Genomic DNA, 10,000 nt, shown 5'->3' with positions numbered 1-10,000 from the left:
CTGCTCAGAAAAGGCTATGCATATATGAAGCCTAAATAAGTCTTTTTACAAACCTAAAGGGTGCATTCTTTATTCACTGCTTACGCCTCTCTTTACATTCTTCTAGTCATTATTTTCATGTCTCTTTCACTATAATTCTTTAAGCTTGTCTATTTCCCCCAGATAAATATATTCATGAATAAAACTAACAATAATATTAATACTAATACTAATTCCTCTTAAGGAGATGAAATCATTTAGGACAACCTCATAAAACACATATCCTACGATTTCACTACGATACTTATAGGAAGTGTGTCATTTCTAATCTCGAGATAACACACGAAAACAAGTCCTTTATTAGTTTGTGTGCTTATATGAGAGAGAGAGAGAGAGAGAGAGAGAGAGAGAGAGAGAGAGAGAGCAAAATATCATCATAGCCTTCAAATGCCACGACTTTCATTTTAAACGAAGTTGCCATCATTAAAAAAGCGCCAAAAAATAATGATGTCTTATTCCGCAACTAATATAAAGTCCCAACACCCTCCGACAAAAATCAAAGCAGAAATCATTTTATTATTATTATTATTATTACTATCCAAGCTACAACCCTAATTGGAAAAGCAAGATGCTATAAGCCCAGGGGCTCCAATAGGGAAAAATAGCCCAGTGAGGAAAGGAAATGAGGAAATAAATAACTGAAGAGAACAAATTAACAATAATTCATTCTAAAAAAGGTAATGTCAAAAGAGATATATCATATATAAACTATTAACAACGTCAACAACAAATATGTCATATATAAACTATAAAAAAGACTCACCATTTGCAAAATCCCCAGTCACATTCTGGAAGGTTGTGGCAACGTACTCAGGGGGGCACATTATATTTCACACCGAAAGAGGTTCATGAAGTTCTGCCACCAATTTTTCGGCTCAGAATCTTACGTTTAAGAGGCTTCGTCTGATTTGAGAGAGAGAGAGAGAGAGAGGAGAGAGAGAGAGAGAGAGAGAGAGAGAGAGTTGGCGAGTTGTGCTTCTTTCTTAATTATAATCTGTTGTGAAGTCAAAGACAAGATATTAATCAAATAATCGTGCATGACTCGACTAGCAATATTAAATGCACAATGCGAAACGAATGCACGACTAAGATCCTACTGGTTTAAGATTAGATGGACGATATTATACGTAAACTGTAAATCAAAGTTTATTAATTTGCTTAATTACTAGATGTCATTAAGTCCCAAATGTATCAGCTGCAAACATAAACGAGAATACTTATCGAGATCTGGGGCCATTTCAAAAGGAGTTAAACGACTGCATTCATCAAGGTCCGTGTTAAATACTCATAAAACTAACTTGATACGTTTATGCAAGGATGTATATGATTATCCCTTCAGATCAATGCTTGCACTCAAGTAGTACATTAATACTAATTCATGAAGTGAATAAAAAATGTCCAAAGACTTTTTCACAGTCATACAAAAGATATTATCTACAAGTAACTATATTTTTATTTAAGTAGACATATGCTGACATCTGATGAAACAAATAAACAAACTCAAGATCACTTACAAACGAAAGGCAAAAAGTAATACATCTTAAGGAGGTTTACCAGGCCTAAAGAGATGGAGCAGTGGGGGAGATATTAGGGGTTTAGCCAATAACCCTTTGGGAGTTCTCAAGGTCATGGCCAGTCAGCCGAGATGAAAGAAAGACTTCCAAGTGATTCAGATAATTTGAATGTACGCATTCGAAATCTCACGACCCTGCTCTGCGTCAGAAGAGATTAGGCGTAACTGATAAAAGTAAGCTTCAGTTGTTATACAAATTTCAAGTTGTACCTAGCATAAAAGTCATAGCTACTATTATTTGTAGGCTATAATTCTAATAGCCAGGTCTTCTCCATTATGAGGCTCAATACTACTATGTATTCTATAAGCTTTATTCCAGCTGTGACCAAGATGTGGAACGATCTTCCTAATCGAGTAGTTAAATCAGTTGAACTTCAAAAGATCAAAGATGGAGCAAATGTTTTTATGTTGACCAGGCCGACATGAGTCTTTTTATAGTTTATATATGACATACCTGTTTTGACGTCGTTAATAGTTTATATTGACATATCTGTTTTGACGTTGGCACTGTTTTTTAGAATGATTTATTGTTAATTTGTTCTCATCATTTATTTATTTCCTTATTTCCTTTCCTTACTGGGCTATTTTTCCCCATTGGAGCCCCTGAGCTTAAAGCATCTTGCTTTTCCAACTAGGGTGTAGCTTGGCTAGTAATAATAATAATATAGAGGTTATGCTGTAAGTTTGTAAGTTCATTCATATTCTCTGCGAGTTATACATTTACGTATTGATTTGGTTATTACTAATAACAATGTCTTTGTTTCTCCCTCTCCTTACATGTTTATATCTTCTTTCTTACCCCTTTTCTATAGTTTTAATAAAACTCTCCAACAATTTATCACCTCTTTCTCTTTCTCTATATTTATCCAATTATCAACAGCTTTCTCTCTCTTTGCAACAGCTGCTCTATCATCTACCTATCAAATAATTTATTCCTATTCTTTTGTATCTAACTGCCTGTCGATTTCCGTCTCTCCGTGAGTCTTTCGTCATCTTCTTGTGTATCAATTTATTCCTTGCTCTCTCTATTTCTCTCTTCTCCTACTTACCTACCTTTCTGTGTATAATGAAGCTATATAGTTAACAATTTACCCTGCACTTACCATAAAAATAATGGGGAAACCGCCAGGAAATCAATTAATGATGCGGGGTAAAATGAATTAAAAGGAAAAATCATCAATATGAGGTTATACGAAGCTCTACAGCATCACTGTTCAGAGTGTGTTTATATCATAGTTACAAACACCTGTCAATAATTGTAATAAGACGGAAAATCTGTCAAAAAGGTCGATCCTTGACAGCACTGTCATGAAACTCCGCACTTGAAGAGATATTGTCAAGAACCTGTTTGTTGGATGCAAAGTTGCAACCGTAGCTTTTATCATTCTGTGCACAAAAGCATCTTTGACGTTCATCTTCATGCAACGTAGACTCCGCTCGACAGATCTACAAGCCAAATGAGAGAGTAAATATGCGTTTACAGGATAAGTAACGAGAGAGAGAGAGAGAGAGAGAGAGAGAGAGAGAGAGAGAGAGACGGACACTGGTTCATGTTGTTGGAGAATTTAGAATAAACGATGCAGGAAAGCGGCCAAATTCATCATTGCCATTTGGCGAAGGTTGCTGTACGCATTCACCCCTTGCCGTTTGGTTGTTTGTTTGGGAGCAACTTTACACAAAAACTAAAGTAGCGATTTTGACCAAACTTGGTAGGTATATTGGGTATGACCCAAGCTTGAATCTGTAACATTTTGTATAAAGTAGATAAAAGTAAAAGTACGCAGCAGTACTTTCAAAAAAAAAAAAAAAAAAAAAAAAAAAAATAAAAAAAAAAAAAAAAAAAAAAAAAAAAAAGCAATATTAAGTGAGAAATAGTTTCTTGGTTTATTTTTTTCTTAATGATCAATATTACGCAAAAACTACTTTTCGACGAAACTTGGTGAACATGTGTGGTATGACCCAAGGACAAATCCATTAGATTTTGAAGAAAATACATCGAAGTACAAGTAAGCAGTGGAGTTAAAAGCAAAATACGACTGCTTGGCGTGATGAACACATGCTCTCTATTGAGTGCTCATCTAGTAGTGGTATGAAGTAGTGTATTTTGAGCAAAATACTCGGACGCTAAACTTTGTAATAAACTGTAAATCGTTCAGACCGTGTTCTTTACGACCCACCACAACTTGCAACAGGTCGCTACAATTTGTTACAAGTTTCCGTGACACTTGGACTTTTACAAGGAAGAAAAATTGTCTCCTGTGTTAACCACGTTTATATCTAAAGGTTTAAAGGTTGCTCATGAATGGTAGAGGCAAGGGACAGTGATATTGCCCTAGCATGCAGGACAATACCCTAGAGACTGACCATATTACCTATGATCAGCACCCAAGCCTCCTCTCCACCCAAGCTAGGACCAGGGAGGGCCAGGCAAGTACTGCTGACGACTCAGCAGATAGACCTCCAGGGTCCCCACGCCAACCTTAGCTCACAAGGATGGTAAGGTTGCAGACACTAATAAAACCAACGCGTCTGAGCGGGACTCGAACCCCCGTCTGGCAAAGACGTTACCAATCAGGCCACCACAAAATGGCAGTGATCTAATTTAGGGTTGAGAGAGCTGTTCCCAACCTTTGGAAGTTACGTAACATACCAAATCTCTATCCGATGCGTTTTATAAGTAAATACCAATTACCGCTGAGGAAAGGGGCAATGTGTGACAATACATACAACGAAAGAGAAAAGTTTGGTGTAAACCCCTATACTCGCAACCTGTTGTAATTTTATTTTTTAATGAAGTTTGTACCAAAAATACAGATCAACTTTACCTCCATAACCTTTCATATCCAGAAAAAAAGGTGATAGAATAACATAAAATGATAATGTATTACTGTTAGCATGTGAAAAAAAAATCGGCTAAAAATGTCTGAATAAAGCAAAATTCATGAGTTATTTCTGTGTCTTGCCTACCAAGCATCGGAAATCAAAAGCACTGTCTCATGTCTCCTTAAAGTGTTGGTCAACGACTCGTCTTTCCTAGATAGTTTTACCCAATATTTGTTTACAATATGGACATTATGAAACTCTCCTCTATAATAAAGAAGAAATGCCTCTCTCTCTCTCTCTCTCTCTCTCTCTCTCTCTCTCTCTCTCTATATATATATATATATATATATATCAGCCATTAGGCTACTACTAGTCCACTGCAGAACAAAGGCCACAGTCATATCCTTCCACTCGCGTCTGTTTATGGTCTATGCCAGGTAATACATACAAATTTTCTTAGCTCGTCAAACCATCTTTTCGGTCACGCTCAGCGGCAATGCCAGACGTATAACTACTCCGTCTCTCCCCGTCCCTTGGGCAGGGGGAGAAGGGGTGCCTGTGCCTGCATATCCATCTAAATATTCATCTGTCATCTTATGACGATTGGCGTACACTAGTATCTAAGAATCGTTGATTATCCAAATAACAGAGCGCTATTTAAACTTGTAATTTGTAGGGGAAGTGTGGGAGGGGGGGGGGGGAACCAGTCCTTATTTAGTTTAAACCGTTGTCAGTGACATATAACACGTGGGAGGATATTGTGGGGCTTAACATCTTCAGGATGGAAAAACAGACACAGGAAGCGAATTCCCTGGAGTCAAAGGGAAGGGGAAGGAAAGGAAAGGAAAGGAGTTAGAGTGGTGTTATCCGAAACAACTTGTAATAAATTTTCAGTTGAGAGAGAGAGAGAGAGAGAGAGAGAGAGAGAGAGAGAGAGAGTAAAAAAAGTCAAAGTCAAAAACCTTTATTCCATTATAAAATGGTTATTCTGTTGCATAACAATATACATTATTTACATAAAATTCACAATAATTGGATTGTAAAAATTTAGGATATATATACATTCAAGTAAAATTTAAAAAATATTGCTTAAGTTTCTTTTTGAATAAATCAGTACTAACATTTGTACATTTTCTTATTTCCAGAGGTAGTTTATTCCAGCAAGCTGGGCCCCTTATTGCCAGAGAGAGAGAGAGAGAGAGAGAGAGAGAGAGAGAGAGATGTGTGTCTGTACACGTCAACATTCATGTGATAGCCCAAAAAGATTAATGTGTCTGACATCGCTCTCAAATGATATTCGCATGTTAACGACACTTGTAACAGTCATGATAAACTCTTACAAAACCTTTGAGAGTTGGGACGAACAAGTCATATACACAAACAAGCCGTTGGCATTCTAATAAGAACTTATCAACTTGAATCCTGACGGAAAACTCGTATTTTAGAGTTTATATATGAAAGATTTACATAAGCGTTGTTACTGATCTTCAAATATATTTTTTAATTCATTACATATATATATATATATATAGATATTATATATATATATATATATATATTATATATATATAATCTATATATATATATATATATATATAATCTATATATATATATATATATATAGATTATATATATATATATATATATAGATTATATATATATATATATATATAGATTATATATATATATATATATATTATATATATATATATATATATAAAATCAGCCAGTGCCCGACGCCGACCTACCACCTGGCAAAAAGACTTAACAGCCTCTTGACCCCTTATGTTCCAAATAATAATAATAATAATAATAATAATAATAATAATAATAATAATAATAATAATAATAATAATAATAGCATACTTGAAATTTATATCGGACTATCTCAACAGCATAATTTACCAGACATTTCTATAACGAATAACGAGTTATGTCTAGAATATACTCACAAAAAATAAATCCTACCGTTTGAATGAAACAAAAGGCTAGTATCTTCTCAGAATTATTGAATAACCTCGAAAGAATGTGCTTAAGAAGACAGGTACTCTAAAAACCGCATTCCTAATACACTTTCTATACCTGGTGGGAATAGATCTAACTTGAATGAAAAGTAACTGACGAATACTATTACAGGCATTTCAATTCGGATGTTTCCCTGATTCCGAGACCCTTTCTTCTCTCTATAAAGAAAGAGACTTGATCCTTAGCTATGGGAATCTAACTCTTTTAGGGGAAGGACACCCCAAAATAAAACCATTGGTCTCTAGTGGAGTCTAGTCTCATAGTGCCATAGCCTCTGTAACATGGTCTTCCACTGTGTTGAGGTAGAGTTCTCTTGCTTGAGGGTACACTCGGACACACTGTTCTATCTTATTTCTCTTCCTCTTGTTATTTTGAAGTGTTAAGAGTTTATATAAGAAAGCTTTATTCTAATGTTGTTATTACTCTTAAACCTCCTGTAGTCTATTTTCAAATTTCCTTTCCTCACTGGGCTATTTTCCCTGCTGGATCCATTGGGCTTATAGCGTTCTGCTTTTCCAACTAGGGTTGTAGCCTAACAAGTAATAATAATAATAATAATAATTTTCAGACCCACCTTGCTTCCTCCTTTATATTTTCCTTGTTTACATCAACCGTGGGCTACCGAAGAGAATGAAAATATATAAAAGGTAAATAGGGCCCCTAAAATAAGTTTAAAATCTTCATCTTTATAAAGATCCAAAAAAAGAACTGATAATAATTTTGGCAACGCATTCGAGCCAAGGTGCTGACGTCATCAAATATTTGTGATGAGCGAGAGGGAGATTTGGGAAAGAAATTATTGGATGATATAGGCCTAAAGGCCGAATATCATTATTTTTTTTTTTTAAATTGTCCTATAGCAATCACAATAACTTCATCATCAGCTCATACGCCTATTGACGCAAAGGGTCTCGGTTAGATTTTGCCAGTAGTCTCTATCTTGAACTTTTAATTCAAAACTTCTCCATTCACCATCATCTACTTCACGCCTCATAGTCCTCAGCCATGTAGGCCTTGGTCTTCCAACTCTTCTCGTGCCTTGTGGAGCCTAGCTGAACGTTTGGCGAACTAATCTCTCTTGGGGAGTGCGAAGAGCATGCCCAAACCATCTCCATCTACTCCTCACTATTATCTCCTCCACATATGGGACTCGAGTAATCTCTCTTATAGTTTCATTTCTAATCCTGTCCATAATAACTTACTAAAAATCAATTAGTATAAAGCTACTTATCTTCAGAACAACTTTTATTCAAAGACAGTCACTGATGATTAACGCACTGTTTTCTTTTAACTTTTGATTAATAACTGACAACCATTGCGCCCAAAGGCATTACTCCAAAGTGGTGATCATCTATCAGTATAAAAATATTTTTCTTCAGAACAACTTTATTCTCTCCAGAAAAGGATCATCACATCTGAAATACTATGAGATGATGAAATAATATTATAGAAGTGAATATCATTAACATTTCCTTAACTATTAAAAAGTGGGATAATAATCTTTTTTCAAGTACCTAATCACATTCACTAATCTACACCTTTTTTCTGCGCCAATCACGTTTGGGATAGTCTGGGATAATGAGAGAATCTAAATAATGGAAAACACATACGCCCTTACCCTTCACCGTCCACCCCATCAGCTGAAAGAGCGAAATTCACAATGGATTATTCATTAAGAAATAATTTAGAATAAGGCATGGTTAATGTAAAAAAATATTATTTTAATAACTATTCCTAGTACATTATACATTAAACATGCTGTATACATTTTATATATATATATATATATATATACATATATATATATATATATATATATACATATATATATATATATATATATATACATATATATACATATATGAAGGCTTTCAATTTAATATTTCGCCTTAAAGAACAAAAAAGCAGGACTGGCAAAGCAATACAAATAGCAGTAAATATACGGTGCTGCCAGGCGTATGATACAACAGAAAAACTGAAGGGGTTTGAACTTAAAAACATAAACGCAAAAAGGAAAAAAAATATTATATATGATGATAAACCGTAATTTACAAACCACTAAAAAGTTATCTTGCATTAAAAAAAAAATAAAACGGTATTTTGCTAAACGCTATAAATTTGCAATGTCCAAACGGGGAAGCTGTAACTCGTCAAAAGACTGAGGGGGGGGGGGGGGTTGGCGTTGGTCAGGGTAGACTGCTGCCTTATACTTCCTGAAGATTTTCTCGTGTAGGTATAGAATTTCGATGAGTGAACGACAAGGGACTGGTATCTTCAACCCCATAATACTCATGCATATTTACCATAATAACCCTTTACGATCAAATAGGGTGGCTCTCGAAATATAACACAACAACGACCAATGCTGCTTAGCTGTGGTAGTAGGGAGATAGATACACAGGATTCACCAGCTATGTTGAATCCCCTAATAAAAAATGAGTCACTCGCCTTATATTCTTAACTTACTCCCACTTCCTAAATGGAAGTTGATTGCAAATGAAAGTAAGAGATTTAAGCTGTTGATACGAACAGTGTGCATTGCATATGTGGTGTAAGAAATGATGAGGTGGGGAATGTGGATATAAGTAGTAGAAAATAAATTGGCTTAACCAAAAGGTTGGATAAGATCATTTTGCAGTGGTTCAGTCACGAGGAGAGACCGGACTACATTTGGTTAGTGAAAATCATTAATAATACATAAACGAAAGAAGGATAAAGGAAGTGGGGAACTAGAGAGAGTTTGACGTACTGAGTAAATGGCATAGAAAAGAAAGGTCCTTGATAATCAGGGTAAATGTCATAAAAAGGAAAGGTCCCTTACAATCAGGATAGCCAAAAATTAATTTCGAGTAGCTAGACACATTACTGAAGAACCTATTGTGTAGGTGTGTGAAGTGGTTAATATTGTGAATGTTTTAGTGTATATTGAGATACTACTGTTAAAGAGTTACTGAGTCCCCTGATAGGTCAGATAGTGCCACATTGGATCCCTCTCAGGTTACAGCTCATATTTCCTTTGCCTACACATACACCGAATAGTCCGGTTTATTCTTTACACATTCTCCTCTTTCCTCATACACCTGACAACACTAGGATAACTCAAAAATTCTTCTGCTCACAAGGGGTTCATTACTGCACTGTATTTGTTCAGTGGTTACTTTCCGCTTGGTAAGGATAGATGAGACTCTTTACCTATGGTAAGCAGATCTTTTAGGAGAAGGACACTCCAAAATCAAACCATTGTTCTCTTGAGTACGAACGCTCCTGCAGTATTACCTTTCCTCACCGAGCTATATTTTCTGTTTGAACCCTGAGGCTTATAGCACCTTACATTTATACTAAGGTTGTACCTTAGCTAATAATAATAATAATAATAATAATAATAATAATAATAATAATAATAATAATTATATATCTGTGTACATACACACATACATACACATATGTGTGTTTCTGTCAACCAGCTTCCATCTGTCTCATTTAACATTACAGTAACTTATTTTAATAATTAATAGAATCGTGTAATCCCCTGATCTTTAC

The 10,000-nt window shown here is 35.2% G+C and overlaps 1 protein-coding gene across 2 annotated transcripts in view; it reads right to left on the bottom strand.

Annotated features, from left to right (window-relative positions):
* Positions 1-10,000, bottom strand: part of LOC137623222 (uncharacterized) — a 183,268-nt gene that overhangs the window by 126,789 nt on the left and 46,479 nt on the right. The window contains exon 3 of one of the 2 annotated variants that reach the window (XM_068353943.1): positions 8,079-8,100. The exons of the other annotated variant lie outside the window; for it this stretch is intronic. The gene's annotated coding sequence lies outside the window, so the exon portion shown is untranslated. The remainder of the gene's footprint in view (positions 1-8,078; positions 8,101-10,000) is intronic. 2 annotated transcript variants of the gene reach the window in all.

Source organism: Palaemon carinicauda, chromosome 30 (genome assembly GCF_036898095.1).
Source record: "Palaemon carinicauda isolate YSFRI2023 chromosome 30, ASM3689809v2, whole genome shotgun sequence".
Taxonomy (NCBI): Eukaryota; Metazoa; Arthropoda; class Malacostraca; order Decapoda; family Palaemonidae; genus Palaemon; species Palaemon carinicauda.
The sequence above is the reverse complement of the archived record's forward strand: the minus strand, read 5'-3'. Positions and strand labels throughout refer to the sequence as shown.